Raw genomic sequence first — 24,251 nt, forward strand, 5'->3', positions numbered from 1 at the left:
CGATTATTACTCGTGATATTGTAATAATGATTACTGTCGATTAAAATAATGTATTAAACTTTTATTTTTGAGGAGGGAAAATGTCATTTTTTTATGACCCGTTTATGAATTAGTCAATTGCTTTTTACGCATTAGAAAATCAAGACATTGTTATTTGAGTAGCATGAAAAAATAAAAGGATTATGAATTAATATCTTACATCATATCTGCACTTTTCAACTCATCTGATTGGGCATTGCATCATTAGATCAACAGAGTCGTGTGTGATTGGCTGTAATGCTCAACGCTGGGAAAAAAGTAAAATAAAAAGTAATCTTGCCACGTGAGCATCTATAACTGTTACTGTAATGGCGCAACACTTTCCATTTATTTTCACATTTCATTTTGAAAGTGACAATCTTTTGTTTTGAAAAAACATCTATCTATCTATCTATCTATCTATCTATCTATCTATCTATCTATCTATCTATATCTTGTAGAGGCCCATTAGACTCCATGAGCTGCCATTATATGTACTATTTCTAATCCATCAAGACTCATTTTCCATTCTCCCTAATATTTCTAAACTGAAAACCTTCAAACTTTTAAAAATACTAAACTAAAGCTTAAACTATTTCAAACTGAAAACATTCAAACTTTTAAAACTACTAAACTAAAACTTGGAACTATAAAAACCTTCAAACTTCAAGCTTTTAAAACTTCTTCAAACTTTCTGGCAAGGCTTTTTCATGCCAACTGTGGTGAGATCTGGTATTTATCTCATCCCCCTGAAGAACCCCTAGTATCAAAGTAGCTAGCTAGGTAGTCTTTTGCTGTCAGGTCAGAATAGCACTAGCTTGTTTAATTTATACCAGTAAATATAGGTGTGTCCCTACACTCTCGTAAACAATAATCATTGACAACTAGGCATATTGATCAAATTCATGCTTACTCTCCAGCAGAATCGTTCCTGGATCCTTCGTTGTCTTTACTATTACTTATAGAACTATCTTTACAGGCTGAAATAAGACTTAACAGTGTTTGTCTTTCGAAATAAAAATTTATTTAAACAAAAGGTAAAAAATACTGGTTACACAATGATTAATATTTGTAGCAAATCATCAAAAAGTTACAGGTTATAAAACTTCAGCTTATCCAATCTCAACAGGGCAGTCCTGTATGAGTGGATATTACACAGGCTATTTACCTTGTAAGCAGTTCAAGCAATAGGAGTAAAAAATAACTTCTTATTTCTCATCCGAGGTTTTCAAGTTAAAATAATACAGCAGAGCAATAAAAGCAAAAAGAATTTCAGTTAATAAACTGAGCTAGAAGAGAACTAACTTCTCTCCAGGGATGCAAACGCCATCAAAATAAAAAATGCAACAACCAACACTCAAAAAAGCAGTCATATTATACAGAACTGGGTTACATTGTTCCTATGCAGTTTCTTGGGTTTATTCCAGAGGATCTAAAGCATGTGACATCAACCTTCTATTGCCTCAGTCAAGGGGGGTTTTGGTGACAACATTGTCTCCCTTGGGCATTATTCCGTCCTTTTCTGCGCTTTGGGCCTTTGTGTAAGTGTGTGCGTGCGTATGTATCTGGAAGTGTATTTGTACGTCAAAATTCAAATAATCAAATATCAATCAAAATTCAAATAATTTCCTACACAACGTCAAGTTTGTCTACAAACTTTTTTATCTAGTTCACAGTATATTCCTGTAGGCTATTTTCTTGAAAATAACAAATATAACCCAGAATGCATTGCTTTTTAAGGTATATTACTGTTTTAATTGAAAATGGTATGATACTGTCAGAATTTTGCATTTTTTTACTCCTAAGGGTTAACAGTGTATAGGATACTTGATAACATTTTGTTTTTGAATGCTCTTACAACAACCGTTAAACATATAAATCCTAATCTAACACCTTTCAGTCAGTTCTGCTGACTACACAATTTTACTACATGTAGAATCAAATATATAAGATTTATAAGATCTAAAGTGGTATCATTTACATGTACAACATGATCGTATATCACACTCCGTATCCTCATATACTTTATGAAATATTCTGTAGATTACATGACTGCTCACATTATTAAACACATGCACATTCATCTTAGAAACAACATTCTGCTCAGTTGTGTATTGGCAAGAAAATGTAGCGGCCATTTAAAAGTTAAGCAAAGGCTTTTGGTTTCGCCTGCATGAACACAAACTGTGTGACTTTAATGTAGATCAGGTGACTCTACAGAAAGTAGAAAGTGTCCGACGTCACAACTTCATCATCACAATTCTGGAAAACATGCAGCAAGTGTGTCCCTCATTTTTTTTCTTTTTTTTTAACATGTAAATTATCTTTGCATCTGAAAGTCTTCAGTGATGCCACTTGGTTTGCCACAGAAGTGTCTTTCAAACAGTCAGTTAAATAAAGGTTTGTTACAGGTTTACCACTACCAGTGAAGACTAGTTTGCAAATAAAAAATGTACAACATATTAACCATCACTTTTGTTGTCAGTTTTTGCAAACTGCAAATCAAAGACCTTTAAACTTCTTTCATTTAAACTTCTTTCATTTATACATTTAGAAGTATTTATCCAAACTCTTAATAGCCTCCTGTTTTGTGCATGTTCTCCATCCAGCTGGTATCTTACCACTCCCCGCAAATGTTTTCTGATAGTGTTTTTCCAGATCTTTCTGGAATCTGCACACAAACCACTTCCAGTAGGGCAGCTCAGAGGTATCAGGGGTGATGCTCCACTTTGCATATTCTCCTCCTGCTGTTCTGTACATTCTATATGGGATTAAGAGATCTGAGGCATTAGGGTAAAATGATCGATCGTCGCTTGCTACAGATGATGTGCAGATCCAAGGAGACAAGTTTGTTGTATCCCTGAAATACCACCCTGCTATTCCATTCATTCTGTGGAAAGGAACACTGTGATCAGTGTAGTGTGGTCTATCCTCATGGTTTTCTATGGTGTTGGTGCAGTTGGCTTTACAGAACGGACACTGAACCCAACAGCACTTACAGAAGTGATTAATCAGAATCTCATCTGGTCTGAAACTGTGGTCCAGATTTACAGCAAATGTATTTGTGTTGAATCTACTGCTGATGTCAGACATTATAGTAGGAAGTTCTTGTGTTATCACATCTTTTAGGATTTTGAAATCCTCAACATCATGATGTTTCACTCCACTGAGGTCTTGTTCAGAGAAGATCAGCTCAGCTGAGAGCTTCTGTGTGAATTTCTTCTTCCACAAACCAACATATCCTTTGATCACTTGAACACATTCAGTAGATTCACGAGCTGCTTTTATTATTTTCTGCTGCAGGAGTTCGATGTTCTCCTTCATCTTGGGGAAAACACTGACACTGAAATTATCCTTGATGTACTGACTGACTTCATCTCTGATGAAGCTCTTGAAGTAATCTCTGGGATTATGAATGTAGTTAATGTATTTGCCAAAATCCTCCTCTTTTGCCAGGACCTTCAGGATATGTTTCTCCAGACTTGATCTGTTTCCATTCAGTGCTGCAGAGTTTGATTTGATTTCATCTGTCAGATCTTTGGCAGTCTTCTTGTAGACGCTCTGCTCAATGGGCTTTTTAAGTTTCTGACAGATGATCTCACCTAAAATAGCAGCTGAAGCAGATCGCTTGCAGTATTTCTGGAAAATACTATAGTACTCTTCTCTCTTCTTCTCCAAATAGAGAACAGGATCATTGGCTTCCCTGAACATTCTCTGTTGTTCAGTGATCATCTCTGTTTCTTTCTTAAAGATGGAGTAAGACAAATCCATGAAGAATTCATTTTTGATCACATATTTTACTCCTTCCTCATGGGCTGTTATTCTAGCCTTGATGAAATCTGCAACTTGTTGAATGTAGCTCTTGTTGTAGCCCGTCTTTGAAATTTTAAATGACTTAATCATTTCGTTTGTCTTCTGAGCAACATCTGCGACTAATGATCTTATTTGGGCGTCATCTTCTGGAGACAGAGTTTCAGTATATCCAAATTTTTCTTTAACTGCTTTGTAAACACCCTTTACAGCCTCAAACTTTCCTTTTTTGGACGTTTTGTAAATAGCATAATCTGAGTAACTTGGCACAGTGGAAATGTTGTTGTTCTCACTGCTCTCGCTCCAGTGGTCTACAGGAGCACTTTCATACACATCACTGAGCATCTCTCTCACATCTCTCATTATATCAATGTCTTTGATTGCTGGATTGTCTGTGATGATCTTCTTCATCCACTGTTTCCAAAACAAATCAAACTCTTCCTTCAGTCTTTCTTCATTGTTACCTTTGCCTTTGAATTTTAAGGCAAGTTCTTCACTCTTTTTATAGAGAGTGCAGGGCTGCCAACTTTTGAGTTTAGCTTGGAGTGAGATTTTTTTTGGGGGGGGGGGGTAAAAACAATTATTGCATCACAATAAGTGTAATTGTGATTGTCAAAACATCTGGTAACTAAATAGAATTTTATGAAGTTTAGTGACAACATGTTACAATGTTTACATTGTACAATGACTAGTAGGATACAGTTTTTATTATTGCTTGACAAAAATTTCAAGATTTCAATTCCATTCTTGTGATTTGATTCCGATTTTGATTCAATATTGACTAATTTGGATACATGTTTATTTTAAATTTTATTTAAAAAAAGAATCTCACCTAATGCTGTAAACATAGAGGGCCCGATCTGCTGGTATTATTAAAGGTTAAAAATAAATTAAATGAAATATAATGCAGTTTTTGTTATAAAAACAATTATTTAATGACATAAGTAAAAATATAATAAATATGTAATATAGTGCTCAGCAAAATCTCCTCTCTAGCTATTTTTTCTATTCAGTTAGCATGCTATGGTCATTAAATGGCTTTCCTGAGGTAAATGTAACGTTATGTGACATAATTGTTCTCCTGCTGTTATATTGACCTCCTTCCGTGGTTGAAAAACACTAATTGGTCGATATTATGTATACTTTCGGTAAGTTGTACTGCATCTTTAAATAAAAAAGTAACAGATGATCGGTTCACGTGCACTTGAACTGAGGCGCTCAGCGATCTGTCACGTCACATTTTCAAGCGCCAAACGTATTTTTGTCTGAATTTCGTAATAAAATTGACGGAATCTAAGAGCTGAGAATTAGTTTAATATTAAAAGTACCTCTTTGCTCCGCAATTTTTCTGTGCATGAGAAAATGGATGTGTGGCGTGAGAGCGTGTGAAAAGTGTCAATTGCGTGAGTCTCACGCTCAATGCGTGAGAGTTGGCAGCCCTGAGAGTGTCTTCATGCTTTTTCCTCTTATCATCAATCTCTTTCTTCAGGCCTCGCTGCTGAAGAACCTCATTTAATTTCCTCTTTGTTTCTCTCACAATGTTTTCCTGAACATCCTTGATTTTGAGCTGAAATGATGTTTTCCACTGAATCAGCGTATCTTTATCTCTGTCTTTCTCAAAGAATTCTGCCATTGATTTTTTCACTTCATCACTTGTTTTCTTCAGTTCTCTTTGAAGTTCAGTTTCCTCAACCTCATGAATTGCTTTATTTTCTATTTGGTTGTGCAGTTTATTCTCAGTTTCCATCATGGCACTGCGAAGACTCCAGGACCACTTGCTGTATTCAGTCTCCAGTTTCCTGTAGGCTGAAATCTCCAGAGAATTTCTGAAGCTGAAGACGAATCGTTCATTCAATAAACCCTCCCAGAGATCTTTACAGTTTTTACCAACTGCTTACACACAAAATCTTTTCATGTCACACGATTTTTGAAACCTCTCACTCACAGTGCAAAACTACATGCCAAATCTTCAAAACCATAAGCTATTTCTCAGCCTTTGACTCAGTTTTCAATTGCATAAAACACTTTTTGCAAAACACTACACACAATTCTCTACCTAAAACACAAAGATCTATCAGGAAGTGACTTGCTTTCCTTTTCCAAACACAACCAATCAAAATGCTACACTTATTCACCAGGTCACACAGACACACTCCTCACATGTGCAAACACTAATTGCTTAACTGATCACTAACCAATCACTGCTTTACTGTAGTATAGGCCTAAATAGGTCAAAGGTCAGATGATCTGTTTTGAACAATGGATTCCTGGGACCCCCCGGGACCCAACTAATCAAACCTCCACAAAATTTAGTCATTTGTGCACATCATAGTAGCAGTTTCTCATTCCTTCCAACAAATTGCAAATGCTTTTGGACATGCATCAATTGCTTTCATACAACTCTCTGCTGTTTTATAACATTATCATTTGCTTATGTCATGTCAGTCAAAATGAACTATACTTGTGAATGCCGAATAGTCATTCCATATAAAACTAATAGTCCTCATTTCATTGCTTGAGTCATTACATACAAAAATGTTGAACTAGTTGTCAAAATCTGTCAAGCAAATTTTACGCATTTTTTAAAATGAAAATGTTTTTTTTTTCCTGAAAATGTCTCCTAAATTGAACAATTTCTCTCAGGTGAATCTCAGCTTTCACTGATGAGGAACGTCTGGATGTGCATGAATGATTACAGTACTATGTATGTTGTATGTTCAGTACCAATATGTACTGCAATATTGTTTACAGTTGTGCACAGCTCTACCCGAGTTTATGTTTGTTGTAAATAAGAGTGTATTTTTTACAATGCTGTGAACAAATTAGAATTGCAAAGAGCATATGCAGTAAAAATGTGAAACATACATATTCAGTGTCTTGTACAGTTACCTCACTAAATACAGTAATGTGTAACTTTACTGTATTTTTCAAATGGCTGTGCAAATAGTGTATAGTGCTGTCTTGAGCATTTTCAGGTAGTGTCACCAAGATCTGACTTTTTTGCATTGGAAAACATTTACAGAGTAAACTGTCATAATGAAAACATGACAAAGTCATTTGAAGACCTTGTTCATAAACAATGTGTCAGGACTTTTCATCTTGATGACACTGACACTTTCATTGACATGAATACTTGCTTTTGAGGAATGAGCTATCCATTTTGAGCAAGTGACACGCTTTTGCAGGTTATCAACTAGGTTTTGCAGTTTTTACTAATTGTTTTGAGAACTGCATTAACTGTTGTGCAAATGTAAATAGTGATGTGAGAAATGCACCAAAGCGGTGTTTACAGTGTACTTGTTACATCAGATTACTTTCACTGTAGAACATTGTATTGAAATGTAGATATAAGCCTATGAAAGATCAAAGGGCTTTAGATTTAGAACAGCAGTGTTTACATGGTATATACAAAAATGTATTATTATGAAAGAAGTGTTTGCCATTTGATGCAAATGCTTCATTCTGACATGTGTTTATGGCATTTTGAATGCAGTGTTGCATTTTGAAGGAGATGTGAGGCGTTTTGCATTTTGTGTGTGCAGTTTTGAGAATTGTGTGTAGAGTTTTGAAAAAAGGAGACTTAGTTTTGAAAACGTGTGTAAGCAGTTGGTAAAAACTGTAATACGATATTTTAAGTCTTTCGACTTTATTCCATCTGATTGTGAGGCATGAGATATAATAGTCTTCTTGAGGTCTTGAATATTCTCACAGTAGTTCGGGTTTGGTGGTGCCATGGGTGGGCTTCCCTCCCAGAGCTGAGCAAAATACTTCACATCCTTCTGGACATCAAATCTAATAATATCACTGAAACGATCTGCATCATAGACTTCATCTTTAGCAGCGAGTTTTGTCATCTCATCCAGTTTCTCCTGCAGTCGTCTCCTTCCCTCCATGTTTTTCTCTCCAGCTGTGACGTCTGAGACGTTCTGATGCACAAACACACATCTGGGATTCAGTCTGACCTTCTTCATCCTCATGAGGGCCTGAACAACAATCTGAAGAACGTCCTGCATCTCAGATGGGTTTTCTCCGAAGATGTTGATCAAGGTCAGATGTCCAAGACCTACAACAATGTGGCCAATTCATTGTCATAATGTGTGGTTGATTTTCCAGCCAGTTCTAGAGCACGAAGACCCTCAGTATCAACAACCAGAATATAGTCAGAGTTCATTTGTGTTTTCATCTCGTCTGAGACTTTGACCAGCTGCATGAACGCTCCTCTGGTGCACCTGCCGGCACTGACGGCAAACTGGAGTCCAAACATGGCGTTCAGCATGGTGGATTTCCCAGAGCTCTGAATCCCTAAAATTGACAGCACAAAGAATCTCTGGTCTCCCAGTTTCTTTACGAGTTCATCTAGAACAGCAGAGATCCAGATCAGAGGAACATGAACAGCATCTCCATCCATCAGCTCCAGTGGAAATCCAGAGATCATCATCTCTGCTGCAAGACTCGGGAGAGAAGAGAAGTGAACCTGCAGGCCTTTCTTGTTCTCCTTCACAGATGAACATGATTCATAGATCTGACCGATCTCCCTCATGATGTGCTCCAAACCAAAGCCTGCAGCCTGAAGATCCTCAGATATTCTCTCAAGTTCAGTTTGTTCAGCTGTGAGTTGTTTAGATTGATCATGTTTCTCTTTCAGCTGTAAGACTGTTGACCACTTTTCATCATATTTGTGATGTATAACAGAAAGATCAGCTGATGTATGTTCATCCAGGAGGATTCCGAGCCACTTAATGAAAAACATCTTCTCATGTTTATTATGTGAATTCATTTGTCTAATGAAGAGCTTCATAAACTCACTGATGTTAGATGCATGCTGCTGTTTACGGATTTCCTTCAGCTCTGTTCGTTTTCTACTGATTTCCATTTCTATTTCATCTCCTCGAGGTCGGTTTAGTTCTTTGTTCTTCTCACACCACTGATGCCACAGTTTTCCCTGATGAGGCAGAATTGATTCTTTGATTGATTCTATCAGATCTTTCTTCACCAGCAAACTAATCATTGGCTGTGCTGCTTCTCTTCCTCTCCTGCAGTATTCATTATCTTTCTCATCTACTCTGATGTCTGAGTGTTTGGACAAATCTTCAAGTCTGAAAGTGGAAGATGATTCTGAGAGACAATCATTTATAGCTCTTCTGAGATCTTCAGATACTTCTGATTGATTTCTGTCTTTCATTCCAATCTTGTATTTTCCTTTGTCTGTATCAATCATAGTAGATTCATCCTCAGTGAAAAGTAAAATGAGTGGCTGCCTGTTTGTGTACAGGTTTTGGATTATTTTTGCACTTCTGGAATTCCTGTCAAGTTGTGCTAGAAGGACAACATTGACTGAGGACATTTCAGTGAGGATCAGCTGCTGTTTCTCATGGTCTCCTGCATCCCCATGTAGATTACAGAACGCAACACAGTCATTGAATTGATCTGTGTTTTTCCCAGAGGGGCAGAACCAGGCGATCTCCACCACTCCATCCATCAGGACTCTGGATCTGCTGCTGCCTGGGCAGTTCCTGTGGAAGAACGTGTTGTGCTTCTCATTGATCAGACTGTTCATCAGCTCAGACTTGGATGAAGACACAGAGTCAAACCTGAAGAAAGACACCATTGGAGTTTGTGCCGTGTAGATCAGCTGGGTTTGACTGATGGTTTCATTGTTGGGGTTTCTCGTCTTCCAGCTCTTGTTGATTTGTCTGAATGTCCAGAGAGGAAACTCAATCTGTTGTGTGAATAGATTAGGAACAAGCAGAGGCAGAGCGTACTGACACTGAGACAGTTTAGTGACCATCAGCTGCTTCAGGAAATCATCAGCACAAAGAAACACAGCCATCTGAACATCCATCGGGTGAATTTGATCAGATCGATTCGTTCCTTTGTTTGACAGAGACATTATTTCAAAAATATCATGAACATTTTCACTCCTGGATTTAAACAAGTCTCCCTGTTTTGTTCGATCCTGTTTACTGGTCTCTTTAATGTTGATGTATCTTGCTCTGTAGTTCATCATCAATAGTTTTTGAAGGAAAGTCTGAACCAGCTCTTCCTCAGCACAAGACTCAATGGACTGTAAAGAATGTGTAGTTATCTGAAGAACATCTGCTGGTCTCAGGTTATTGAGACTCCCGACTTCAAGATGAAGTTTGTGAAACAGATTATTCATTTTTTCCGTCTTTTTCAGTATTTTTCTGTTGTAATGATGGTGTTGATCAGGACTGACTCCTGATTGTCCACAGTCCTTGTTTCCCCTGTTGATTAAGCAAATATTTAATTTATTTTGAGAAATAACTTTTATACGGAACAAATATACAGTGGAGAAAATAATGATTGGATCCCCTGATGATTTTGTAAGTTTGCCCACTTAAAAGAAAGGAAGGGTCTACAGTTTTAACCCCCTGAGGTCGGCTATCGCGCCGGCGCGATAGGCTCGTTTTTTTCCTTATCAGTGAAAAAAAAAATATATAAAAAAAATATTAATTTTTATCTTATATGCTTGTGTTATACATCAATCGATCCTGTTAAGTGTGTATTATTTTTGTGTATACTAACAATAAAAACAAAGTGTTGTGCTTTTTGCCAAATAAAGAAAAATAAACATAATGCGAGTTCTGCCTACTCTCCGTCAGTGAAGTCCATTCTGAAACGCGTCCGAAAATGAACCATAACTCAGCGAATACTCAGTCAAACAGGCATACAGACACACAGGCATGAAGCTTGAATTATCTTCTTTTAAATGAAGTAATTTTTATAAAAAACAAATATTCACAGTTTATGTAATATGTATGCAAAGAGAGAGATGTCAGTTGTTCTCATCTCAGCTCATTAAGTTTTAATGTGCTCCGCCCACGAAGAGCGCGCGCTATTCAAACGCAAATGTGAGGCGATCCATACAAACCTGTGAAACGCCCACATCAGCTGGATAACACACACCACGAGTTCACTTTCAGACTTATGTACTTTACGATGCTGTGAGGAATAATACTATCTTGATAATAATCCTGGAAAATTTACCTCAGAAGTATCATTTCGAGGAGCAAACGGATCCCGCTGAGGAATAGGTCAGTTCTATTTGCTTTGTTCTAATCTGAATGAATGAACGCACAGATGAGTGCTGTTGTGGAGCTACTACAGCTGGCAAAAATACTGTTTAAATATGAAATATATTAAATAGCAATCGAACTCGGGTTTGGAACAGGCAATCGAACCAAGTGTGAAAGCGCCCTAAAAGTGCATCCATCCATGACAAAAGTGCTCCACAGGGCTCTGGGGGGTTAATAAAGAACTCTTGAAGTGAAGCGATACATTTGTGTATGAAAAATACGCAAGTCGACTAATGCCAAAAGAGTAACACTTGGCGATGTATGTCGTTGGAGTAGCGTAAGCTGTGACGCCTCTCACGGTTCAAACAAGCAGGGCTGGGCAACAAACTCAAGTTCCTCCGACATTTCTCTCAAAACGTTCTCGATTTATACTTCTAATTCGTGATTGATGTTTTGTTTTGCTTTATCCTCTGCGCTTTCATGTTCGTCATTACGTTGGGTGTCAAGTTCAAGGGTTAGTCTTTCGCGTAAATCGATGCGCACGGCTGTCTGTCGGAAGCTAGTTATTTTAGTCGATAAAGTTTTACATATGGATATTTTTCTTACACAAACGCATTGCTTCGCTTCACAAGGTCTTTATTAACCCCCTGGAGACATGTGGAGTATTTTTATGATGGATAGATGCACTTTTATGATGGATAGATGCACTTTTATGATGGATAGATGCACTTTTATGGACTTCAAAACAGAAACCGGCCATTCACTGCCATTACAAAACTTGGAAGAGACAGGACATTTTTTAATATAACTCTGATTGTAATCGTCTGAAAAAAGAATGTCATACAGTATACACCTAGGATGGCTTGAGGGTGAGTAAATCATAGGCTAATTAAAATTTTTGGGTGATCTATCCCTTTAAAAGCCCTTTCACACTAAACTTGACACAAGAAAACAAGGCGAATCGCTGATGAATGGAGCTTTCACACCGAACATGAAACGATAGATCTCCTTCGGCTAATTCACGCAAGGTGGCGCTGATCGACAATGCATTTTTCCTCACACTGAAAAACGCTTCGGTTACGACTGTAACCTCGGTTCCCTGAAGAGGGAACGAGCGTTGCGTCGAAAATGACGCTATGGGGAACGCTATGCGTGATGACGTCTTGAAGCACATGTAAAATCAGTCCAATGGTGTGGCGGAACGTCAGAGGCGGGTGACGTCACGTACCAGGAAGCTATAAAAGCCGGCCCGAAACAGAAAACGAAAGCTTCGTACAAGTCTGAAGTCGAGCTGACAGGCATGAAGGAGATATGGCAAGGCGACGCAACGCTCGTTCCCTCTTCAGGGAACCGAGGTTACAGTCGTAACCGAAGCGTTCCCTTTCAAGGGAACTCCCGTTGCGTCGAAAATGACGCTATGGGGAACGTCTATACCAACGCCTCCATAGCTACGAATGTCTGTCCTGTGTGAAATCTGATGAGCAGCACTAGGAAGACAAAACATGAGACCCTGGAGCAGAGTCTAGATCCAGAGAGTAAAACCTGACGAAAGTGTGCGGTGAGGACCAGCCTGCCGCATCACAGACGTCCTGTAAAGAAACTCCTGAAATAAGGGCCTTAGAGGCCGCCATACTCCTCGTCGAGTGCGACCGGACAGCCAACGGAGAAGGCTGCCCAGCCGCCTCATAAGCAAGTGAGATAGCCTCGACCACCCACTTACTCATCCTTTGCTTAGACACTGGACCTCCTTTGTTAGGGGACCCAAAGCACACAAATAATTGATCACTTTTTCGCCACAGGGCAGCTCTGTGGACATAAGCGTCTAACGCCCGCACAGGGCAAAGCAAATTATTAGCCTCCTGGTCAGCATTTTGAAAGGGAGGAGGACAGAAGGCCTGCAGAACAATAGGTCTGACCACATTAGTGGGGACCTTGGGGATATAGCCCGGTCTCGGATGAAGAAACGCTTTGACCATACCCGGAGCAAACTCCAAGCAGGACGGAGCAACCGACAATGCTTGAAGATCCCCTATTCTCTTGAGAGAGGAAATAGCAAGAAGAAAAAGAGCTTTCAGCGTTAAAAACTTCTCAGGAACCTCCTCAATTGGCTCAAAGGGGGCCAGGGACAAGCCTTGTAATGCAATGGACAGGTCCCATGGCGGAACCCTAGAGCGAACTGCAGGCCTCAGCCTCCAAGTGCCACGAAGGAAACGAGATATCAAAGGGTCTTTCCCCACAGACATTCCACCCAAAGGAATGTGGTAAGCACCTATGGCCGCCACATAAACCTTTAAAGTGGACGGGGTCAGACCTGCTGTGAACCGGTCCTGCAGGAACTCCAGCACTGTACCAATTGGGCAGTTAACTGGGTCCAACCGACGGTCACTACACCAAGAAGTGAAGACTCTCCACTTCAGGGCATAAAGTTTCCTCGTGGAGGGAGCTCTGGACTGTAGAATGGTCTCAACAACCTCAGTTGAGAGACCTGACTCTATGAGCTGGGCCCCCTCAGAGGCCAAGCCCACAGGTTCCACAGTTCTGGGCGGGGGTGAAATATTGAACCCCCTGCCTGGGACAGAAGGTCTCTCCTGACGGGTAACTCCAGAGGATGCCCGTCGAGGAGGGAAACCAGATCGGGAAACCATACTCTGCCCGGCCAACGCGGGGCTATAAGGAGTAGGCGAACCCGGTCCCTGCGAACTCTTTCCAGAACTCCCGGGAGCAGAGCCACTGAGGGAAAAGCGTACAGACGTAGCCTCGGCCACGTCTGAACCATAGCATCCAGTCCCAGAGGAGCTGGATGCGTGAGGGAGAACCAAAGTGGACAGTGAGACGTCTCTCGAGACGCAAACAGATCCACTTGTGCTTGGCCGAACTCCCTCCATATCAGCTCCACCACCTCGGGGTGGAGCCTCCATTCCCCGGGCCTCGGCCCCTGCCTCGACAGAGTGTCTGCTCCTATATTCTGGACCCCGGGGATGTAAGCTGCCCTGAGTGACAGTAACTTCCCCTGGGACCACAAGAGGATATGGCGTGCCAAGTTGGATAACGGGCGCGAGCGCAAACCCCCTTGGTGGTTGATATAGGCGACTACCGACGTGTTGTCCGTATGTACTAGCACATGGTGTCCCCTGAGATCTGTGATAAAGCTCCTCAGAGCCCGGAAGACAGCTAACATCTCTAGGCGATTGATATGCCAGGAACGATGATGGTCTTCCCACAGACCTTGAGATGAGCGACCCTCCAGGATCGCTCCCCAACCCGTGAGGGAAGCATCCGTCGTTAGCAGTTTGCGACGACAAGGAGCTCCCAACACTGGGCCCTGGGACAGGAACCAAGGTTTCTTCCACATAACCAGGGCACGTAAGCATCGCCGCGTGACCCTGATTGTGCGAAATGGGTTGCCCCTCGGGGAAAACCCCCTGGTCCTGAGCCACCACTGCAGGGGCCTCATGTGCAGCAGTCCAAAAGGTATCACGTTGGAAGCTGCTGCCATGAGACCCAACAGTCTCTGGAACTGTTTGACAGTGAGTAGCTGGCCTAGCTTTACACTTTTCACAGCTGCAAGGATGGACTCTATACGTGGCGGTGACAGGCGCGCCTGCATCGACACTGAATCCCAAACCACGCCTAAGAAAGTGGTCCTCTGGAGTGGAGAAAGCACACTCTTCTTGGCGTTCAGCCGTAACCCCAACTCTTTCATATGGGCGAGAACAACATCTCGATGTTGAACCGCCATCTGATGCGACTGAGCTAAAATCAACCAATCGTCGATGTAGTTCATGATGCGAATACCCTGAAGGCGCAGGGGCGCCAGAGCTGCATCCACGCATTTGGTAAAAGTGCGGGGTGATAAAGCCAGGCCGAATGGAAGAACTCGATATTGGTATGCTTTGCCCCCGAAAGCAAACCTCAGGAACTTCCAATGACACGGACGGATGGAAATATGGAAATACGCGTCCTTGAGGTCTATCGTGACAAACCAGTCCTCGGACCTGATCTGTGGCACGATCTGTCTCAATGTTAACATTTTGAACTTGAGCTGCATGACTGACTCGTTCAGAACTCGAAGATCTAAAATGGGACGCAATCCCCCGTCCTTTTTCGGAACTATGAAATACCGGCTGTAAAAACCGGTTTCCCTGTTGGAGGGAGGTACATATTCTATGGCCCCTTTCTCTAACAGAGTGTTCACTTCCTGTTCCATAACCAGAACCTGCTCGGGGCCCACCACTGTGGGCAGGACCCCCATAAACCGAGGTGGGCACCTTTTGAATTGAATCTGATACCCTTTTTCCACGGTCTGCAGGACCCAACGAGAAACATTTGACAGTAGCTTCCACGCTGTCAAAGATTCTACTAGAGGTACCAGCCTCTCGAGACTGGTTTCTGGATTTTGTTGTTGTTGAGTAGTCAATTCGTCGCCCTGTAACGGCGCACCGGCAGGGAACGACCGAACAGACTGCTCTAACACCCTCCTCAGAGGGGGCGGGCATCCCGAGGCCACTACGTTTCCGGGTGGTCCTTGAGATATGTGCTCGCCGGAGACCGCTGCGCCCTGTAACACCGGAGGTGGCAGGGTTGGCAGAACGGTCCCCTGAGGGTACCGAAGAGAGACGGGCACCGTAGAAAGAGGTGTTAACCGCTCTGCTTCGGGGGGGACTACCCTCATTTGTCCTGAGCCCTCGGACGTCAGGACTTTTTCCCAGCAGCCTTCTTGGCGATAATGACGGTCCGCAGATCCGTCTTACCCCTCGAAGACTGCTGGGTTTGAGCGCGCCCTCCGTGTCCCCGTGATTTTTGTGGGGGAGCACGGGAGGACACACTCTGTTTTTGAGTGGCACGGTGTTCAGCACTCTTTTTAGATGAGTGAGGCTGCTCCCGCTCAGCAGCCTCATAGAAAGAACGGCGGGGGAGAAGCTTTTGAAGTGCGGCTGCCTGCTTAGAAGCTTCTTGTGACTTAATAACAGCACTATTCACAGCATCACCAAATAAACCTGATGTAGAAACCGGAGCATCGAGAAGAAAATGTTTTTCTCTGTCCTTAATTTCGCTCAAATTGAGCCACAGATGCCTCTCAGTGGCCACCAGGGCTGCCATAGAGCGGCCAATGGATTTAGCCGTCTCCTTGGTGGCCCTGAGAGACAAATCTGTGGCTCTACGCAGTTCAGAGACTGTATCAGGACCAATTCCCCCGCCCTCATCTAAATCACCCAATAATTCTGCCTGGTATGCTTGCATCAAGGACATAGTATGTAAACATGCTGCAGCTTGGCCAGCGGCGGAATAAGCTTTATTAACCAGGGATGAAGTCATTCTAACTGGCTTGGTGGGTAATACAGATGCCTTCAGGGAGGATGACGTTGCTGGAGAGAGATAGCTAGCAAGCGTCTCTTCCACCTTCGGCATCTCCCCGTAACCATGCTGCTTATAGTTAGAGATAGATGAATAATGTGATGTTTGTGCATTATAAACTCTGGATGACATGGGTTTCCCCCACGATCTCGACACCTCGGTGTGGAGATCGGGAAAAAACGGAAGGCTTCTGCGCTGAGGCTGTGCACGAGATGGCAGGAAGCGTTCGTCGAGCTTACTTTTCGAGCGAACGTCCTGCCTATCTTCTGGCCACTCAATACATAATCTGTCGACCGCTCTAGTAACTACTTCGAGCAGTTCCTCAAATGCATGAGACTGAGGTGGCGAATCCTCAGACCCAGCGTCAACACTAACAACGTCCACCTCCTCAGAGCTGGACAATTGTAGCATTGGTGCCTCCATCGGGGGGGAAGAAACCGCAGCGCGTGCTTCCACACCCTGATGAGAGGCACTGGATCTATCAGACGGTTGCTGAGATAAGGCAGAGCCCGTCTCAACATCCACTGATAGATCCATTTGCGAACCCCAGGTCTGAGATCGCCGCTGAGCCTCGGCAACAGCGGGACCAGAGCCCTGGGGAACGTGGTGGGGATTGAACCGAGCCAACCGGGATCGGAGCGTACGCAATGGAAGCGCACAGCAATGCACACAGTCACCACCCTCGAGTGCTGACTGGGCATGCTCCTCTCCCAAACAAACAACACAAAGAGTGTGTGTGTCACCTCCCGTTAAATAACGCGGGCAGGGATGGACACACACTCGATACTGCTGCTTGCTCGCCATAACTGAATATATATATATATATAGACAGACAACACCAAATAACAAGGACAGATTCAACACAGAGCGCAACTGAAGACTCAGAAAGCTTTCGTTTTCTGTTTCGGGCCGGCTTTTATAGCTTCCTGGTACGTGACGTCACCCGCCTCTGACGTTCCGCCACACCATTGGACTGATTTTACATGTGCTTCAAGACGTCATCACGCATAGCGTTCCCCATAGCGTCATTTTCGACGCAACGGGAGTTCCCTTGAAAGGGAACCCCAAAAGTTAAGCTAACTCATTTCATTTGAGGACACCGATTACCTTTATTTGTTTAATTTTAGATATACATTGCAGTCAAGAAGTTAAGTGATTAATTATGTGATAAATTAAGTGATTAATTAAGTAATGACTGAGCATTAGTGACGAACACCTGCTGTTAATGAGCAAAATCACTGACGCAAAGAGAAACACAAAAACTACAGCTGACTTCAACCACAAACTTAGATGAAATCAACTGAAGATAAAAGACATTAAATCTGTGAAGATCTCAGAGGATTAAAAAACTCCACAAACAGCATTACCAGCTTTACTTATTACTGACCAGACTGACTTTATTTCTGTAAGACGTCTACAAAAGTTGTTATTGAGAATTAGCAGAGGTTTATATGATGATGATATATTGAGTTTCATTTGATATTACCACTATGGTGATCAGTGTTTGCTTTAGTTGGGTTCTTGACCCTTGATTATATAAAATCAATTTTACTGTGTGGTGTTACTAAATTTAATAAACTATGTGTTTATTTTATTGCAATCAACAAATTATAACAATTAGTAAAAGACACAGTTTTAAAGCTTTGCAAGGTGCTTTATATAGGCCTACACGAAGTGTAGATTCAGTCATTGATGAATGCACAAAACGTGCAAATTACGAAACGATACACAATTGTAGTTTAAGTTCACGCTGAAACTATATTTACCTTTTTTTAAATAATCCATTAAACCTGCTGAGAAACGAGGAGCGTGAACTAAAATTATCAGATCTGCGTGCATGCCCGGGAAACTCATGAATATTCATGTAGAGCCCCACTGCCTCTACAGATGCACAACTCACTTTTGCTCCACATTTCGCATTTATCAATGGTGCAAAAGGGAGAGCACGTGAAACTTGTCACTTGTAAGCGAAAAACAGTGTTTGAGACTCGTCGCAGCCAGGGACGTGAGAACTATATTGTGAGAGGGGGGGCGGGATTTTTTTGAGGGGGGGGGGGGGAGGGGGGTTGCTTGGGGTTCAAGGCGACCCTTATTTAGAATGTCACTTTATGGTTTCCATGGTGACGCGTCATTGCTTGTCACGTGACACACCGCAGCAGCAACAGAGCTGAATGAATGATGATCTGCTTTTATGTCATTTTTTCCCTTTTTTATTCAGAATATTCACAAATGTGTTAGCTATGGCATGAAATATCTGATATTCCGATTGTCAAATACATGCAAGTGGAATGTTTTATATTGTTGTATTGTTGTTTAAACACCTTTATAACGATCGCATCGCGTTAGTTGAGCTGTATGCGCGATGGGTGGCGCCATGTTAATTTGTGCCGCAGACGCAGGTCAGAGAATCGGATCTGTTGGATTTACAACACGTGAATTCATCCACTTCTCCCGAAATACTTAAAAGTAAGTGGCTGGTGAACTGGGAGAAGTAAACATTAAAGTTACTTACACAATGTGTATCTGATGTGAATAAAACGTGTCGAATTATAATGGAAAGGATTATTATTACCTCTTCCATAGACATCAGTGTGTATTTTACAAACTCTAAATGTATTGTTTTTTTAGTACTTATGTGAATTTATATGTCTGAAACCTAAAATAAACAGTATGTGGTTGAAAACACTGAAAAGTTGTGATATGACAGCTCTGAGCGCGCCTGTCTCTGGCTAAATTCAACATTTGAACAAAGAGTATAGAAGTAACAAGAGGCGAAACTCAATAGAACGTTCCATTGCAACAAACTCCCCCATGCGCAGAGCTGCAGCTCCGCCATCTTGGACTGAACGCAACACAGCTGTCATAGAATTGAACGATACCGGTTCAAATTCAAAAGCGGTTAAATGAACTAAAAAGTAGTTTCTAGTTTTTAATATCTCTAGAGCAGACATCCCATGTCTCCCGGAAGATCCGGGAGTCTCCCGCATATTGATAGCGGCTCCCTGATGCCCGCAAATTAGCTTAAATCTACCGGAATCTAGAGCGAGCGAGCAAGCAAGAGCGCGCAGCTCCAAACCGTGTAACGTTAGAGCACACGGCAGAAAGGGTGAGGGAGCGAGATATCAACATATCAACCTAAAATATGGAACACAACTTGTTCAGATTTTTTGTTTTCTTGCAGTTCTAAAATATATTTTGTAATATATATATATATTTTGTATAAAATATAAATAATAATATTTTTAAATTTGTACATTTTAATAAACTCAAACTTATATAACTTTTTTCTGTTTCACTTTCATAATTTATTTCACTTCAACAATAATCTGACAAATTAAAACAAGACCAACCATACTGTAGGTCTAAATTCCAAAGCATTCTTGAATTAACGTTACAACCATTTAAGTTTGGATAGTGATTTTCATGTAAATGCGAAAAAAAGGTGACAGTTAAAGGGTTAATTTAGTGATAACAATGAATTAATAAAGCGGTCATTTGCCAGGTTAGGTGTTCATCTCAGTCTGAAAGTATGCGATTTAAAAAGCCCATTTCGAGTCTTGACAATTTCGACCAAATACATAGCCTAACATTAGCAAACTGTTGGCAGCTACTGCGGTTGTGGGATAGCGTTACAGCACCTGTTATCGTTGACGTTAGCTCACTTTAAAGTTAATAAAACCTTTTCTACTTTACCTCTCTGGATCTTTGGTGAATCTATGAAATGCTAGTTGATTGGTTGTACACTGGTAGTTGTTGCAGTTGATGGCAGAACACTGTTTTCTTTGTTTCCAATTATTTCCAGACATAATGTTAATGCTGTACAGTAGTTGTGCTAACAGTAAAGCCGTTGGTTCAGTCCAAAATGGCGGCCGCGCTACCGAAGCGCCACCTAGTGGCTGTTGTCAAAACTGCAACGGAGTTTCGCCTCTTGTTACTTCTATACTCTTTGATTTGAATTTAGCAGTTGATCATGTGATGCACTGACCGTTCTAATCACACCGGTGTGAACGTACGTGCGAAAGGCTTAAAAACAAGAAATTTTATGACACAAAATTTTTAAATAGGCTTAAATCAAACACATTTTAATTCAGATTCTGTATATATATAAACAACGGAAAACAAAAACAACGAAACAAACAGCTAGCTGACCCCTAGAGGGGTGGGGAAATGGGGGGGGGGGGGGGGCGGCCGACCCCCCCGCCCCCCCTGTTCCAACGTCTATACATGGATTTCTCGGCGACGTCATCACTGCTTGCGCACGCATCCAGGAGGCAGAAAGACCCGCGGTCTTCGTACTGGAGTAAAGGGTTTAGGCTAGTAGCATACAGTAGTGGTGGTGTTGTCGCTAAGTCAAAATACCAAGGAGTTGTTGCGTAATTTATTTACATGCAGGCCTATCTGTTGTGTTTTATCTGCTCATTTAAATTATACATGTTGCAAGTAATTCCAAATCTAGGCAAATGGAAGAGTGGGACAGAAGGAGGAAGTTGTATGTTATATTCTTTCTATTCATAATTTGACGAGCTGCACATGACCACATAGCATGTAGTTGTATGCATCAAGGGATTTGTACGCTCTAATCATTTCTCTTGTAAGTTATACACACTTGCTTGAATAAGATAATTATGGCTATATATCAGGCCATACAATTGCTGGCCACTTCTTGTCATCCACAATCCAAAGATCGTCATGTATTGCGTAGGGATCCGGCAAGATCTCACCATTGCTGAGAGTAAGTTGTATTTATTATTTTTGCCGAGTAGTTTCTCACCTATATTTAACAGCGCTTCGTCAGAAGTATAAATACAACAGCCGTTTTTAAATCCTATCCAATGGTTGAAAGGAAAGGAGTAAACACGGTCACTAGTAGGTTGTGACGGCTGTCAATCAAAATGTGGAGCGGTGATTCGTTCCATGTGTTTCCTGCACTGATCTATATAGAATGTCATTATATAGATCAGTCGTTTCTGTCAGAAAACAAATAGATAATTTGGTAAATTTAAATTTAACAGAATTGATCAACTTGTTGCCTGCTGTGGTTGTTTTAATTCACATCCTTTCTAAAAAATGTCATATATTCTTAATATATAAGACTGTCAATGATCTAATTTCATGTTTTATATTTAATTTGTTACATTACTAACTTAGTCTAACATGATAATTCATACATACATCACAGTATGTCCGGATTTTGATTCGTAAACAGTTGGACGTTTTACATAATGTTATATTAATATGAAACACAAACAAACAGATCCAACTCTGAAATTGCAGTTTATTATTAAGTCAACAAGAAATTACAAACAATGCGAAATCTACGTTAATTACAATGTTCTTTTACAGAACTCGGCATAACAGCTAGCGGTTTTCTGCCTCCTGGATGCGCGCGCATCCGGTATTGTTTGTATACAAGAAACCCGTGTATGGTCGCAGCAGATTCAAGCAGTTGTAGTTATGTACATGGCTGGACTGGCCATAGGGCATACCGGGCATTTTCCCGGTGGGCCGACGTGCTTTTTGGGCCGATACATCTCATACTCATACATCCTTTTTATTATTATTAATTTTTTTTTAACGGCCCATAAAATTTGTACATCGGCGGCCCATTCGTTTTGTTTTGTTTTGTTTTGCTTAATTGGCGGCGCTGGGTTTGTGCCGGTGTAATGCAGTGGTCAAAAAAAAGTCAGTGTTAGTTTTTTTTTTTTTTTCTGACAGACCAGCCCATGAAACACGTAGATCAGCGGCCCATTGGCTCTTTTCTTGATTGACACTGGGCTGGCCCAATCACAACTTTAAACGAGGTTAAAGCTGGAGGAGCTGAACACGCAGCGCTAGCTGAAGCTTGGGCTCTAATCTCCTTTTTCTTTTCTTTTTTTTTTTTTTCTTTTTTTTAATATATATATATACATTCATTTATGACTTCCCAATGTGATCACACCTCAATCCTGTAGATGGCGGTAATGCACAAAGATTGCAAGCTGCCAATAAAATTCACTGAAGAAGAAGAAGAAGAAGACAAAACGCTAATATGCACAGATTCGAGTTCAGCCTTACTATGTTTGGATGCTCAACAGTCTGAAACTAGACAGGACATAGTCTTGGAGATCCTTCAGTTATTGTACATGATACATCAGAAAAAAAATGTAGTTCAGTTCTTGTGGGTTCCAGCGCATACAGGAGTGGTGGGGAATGAGGAAGCAGATCAATTAGCAAAACAGGCAGCGGCAAAAGAAGGTATAGATATGCAGATTTTGTATAGTAAATCCGAACTTAAGTCAATAATTAGAAAAAAGATAACAGAGAAATGGCAATCTTCCTGGGATAATGAACAAATAGGTAGGCATCTTTACTCGATACAAGCATCGGTAATCAAAAGAAGGAATTCAAGAGGGAGTAGAAAGGTAGATTGTGTTCTTTCAAGACTAAGGCTGGGACATACGGGACTTAATGCAACATTAAATATAATAGGGAAACATCCAACAGGGTTGTGTGATTGGTGTGGAGTAAGAGAAACAGTAGAACATGTTCTCATTCAGTGCAATAAATATACTGAGGATAGAAGGAAAATAATTGAAGAACTTCAGAAAAATGGTGTACAACAGTTAACATTAAAAGAACTTTTAAATCCAGTAGGAAGTGATAATCTATTAGTAACATTTCTAAAAAGGACTCAGTTAATTCATAGAATCTAAAGTTTAATATTAGTTTTGGGATTAGTATTAATTTTAGTAGTAGTAGTAATATTATTAATATTATTATTATTATTATCCCTCGTCCCTAGTCTGGAAGGTCCTGGGCTGTAGATGGAGGAGCTGAACACGCATCGAAAGCTTTCTTTTACTGTCTATGATCGAAAGGCCAGGTTCTGAATAGTCTGGGATGAGGGAAATTACAAGTCTCTGATTCATTGCCCACAGTAGATGGCGGTAATGCTCTAACTAAGAAGCAAACCGCCAATAAAAACGAAGAAGAAGAAGAAGACAACTTTAAACGAGTGAGCGAGCGTGCAGCAGTGTCAGTGTGTATCTGCCAGAATAGTCAGCGAGATGGAGAAGAAACGCAAGGAATGTGCAGAGAAATAGCGTGAAAAAATAGAGCCAGGCCCTTAAAGCAGACACTGTAAACTGTGTCAAAATATGTTTTCTGACCTTCATCAGCTCCAGCGGCAGATGATGATAGTGAGGAGGATCAGGAGAGAGATGAGAGAGTGTAGAGTCCGCAGTAAGCAGAACCACTTTCAAAACACTTAAGCCATGTCATGAGTGTAGGAACCCATAACCCTGTTACAGATAATTTCCACATCTGCATAGTTGACGATTACCGCAATTCACTAGAAATTTAATGAGAGGCATTTGTAAACCATGTTTTCCGCCAAAATAAAAGCTTGGTGCAGTTTGCGTCAAAATAAAAGATCATGTACTTATCTCTTTCAAGTATAGAAATTGGTTCAACACTAATTATGAAAGTTTCCTTTATTTTTTAGTGCATTTGTTTTACAAAATATGGCTATTACTGTCATTGGATTAATATTATAACTATTATTATGTAGTAGTGTAATGTAAATAGACACTGTAACTAAAAGAGATTTGAATTTTTCTTTGTTTAATTTGCACACTGAATATGGGTTGGAGCTTTTAATTTTGAACTCTCAAAGTGCACCAGATTGATGAATTTAACATTAAAATGCACAAAATTTTCGCACGGGGGGGCATGCCCCCAAACCCCCGTAGAAGGACCGAGGTCCCACCACCATAGTTTTACCAAAAATCCTGTGAGAAACACTTGTATTGCTATGCCAGAGCAGCTTATAGCTTGTTTCAGGATTCATCACTGTGTAGTATAGTTCAACTGTATTAATAAATGTCACATTTTGACTTATTTCATCTGTTAACTCTCACTCGTTCCTATACTCACTCATTACATGGCATTAGTGGTTTTAATGAATAGGAGTTGGTATGCATATCATTAAGGGCGTGCAATTATGGGTGGTGTTTATGATCATATAGTGGGCCGGTCTGGGCCAAAATACCC

General features: G+C 41.0%; 1 long non-coding RNA gene and 1 pseudogene across 2 annotated transcripts; one reads left to right on the forward strand and one right to left on the reverse strand.

Moving 5' to 3' along the window:
- The first annotated feature begins 1,759 nt into the window (after positions 1–1,759).
- On the forward strand, positions 1,760–5,692 carry LOC307160591. Its single transcript, XR_013821567.1, has 3 exons — positions 1,760–2,403; positions 2,455–4,339; positions 5,273–5,692. It is a non-coding gene; the product is annotated as an uncharacterized lncRNA (long non-coding RNA).
- On the reverse strand, positions 2,569–9,988 carry LOC307160590 (interferon-induced very large GTPase 1-like; annotated as a pseudogene). The gene is made up of 3 exons: positions 7,454–9,988; positions 5,282–5,718; positions 2,569–4,347 (listed from the first exon to the last, which is right to left on the reverse strand). The product of its transcript is annotated as an interferon-induced very large GTPase 1-like (transcript).
- Positions 9,989–24,251: the final 14,263 nt, after the last annotated feature.

Source organism: Squalius cephalus (assembly GCF_949319135.1).
Source record: "Squalius cephalus genome assembly, chromosome: 6".
In the NCBI taxonomy this organism is placed as follows: domain Eukaryota; kingdom Metazoa; phylum Chordata; class Actinopteri; order Cypriniformes; family Leuciscidae; genus Squalius; species Squalius cephalus.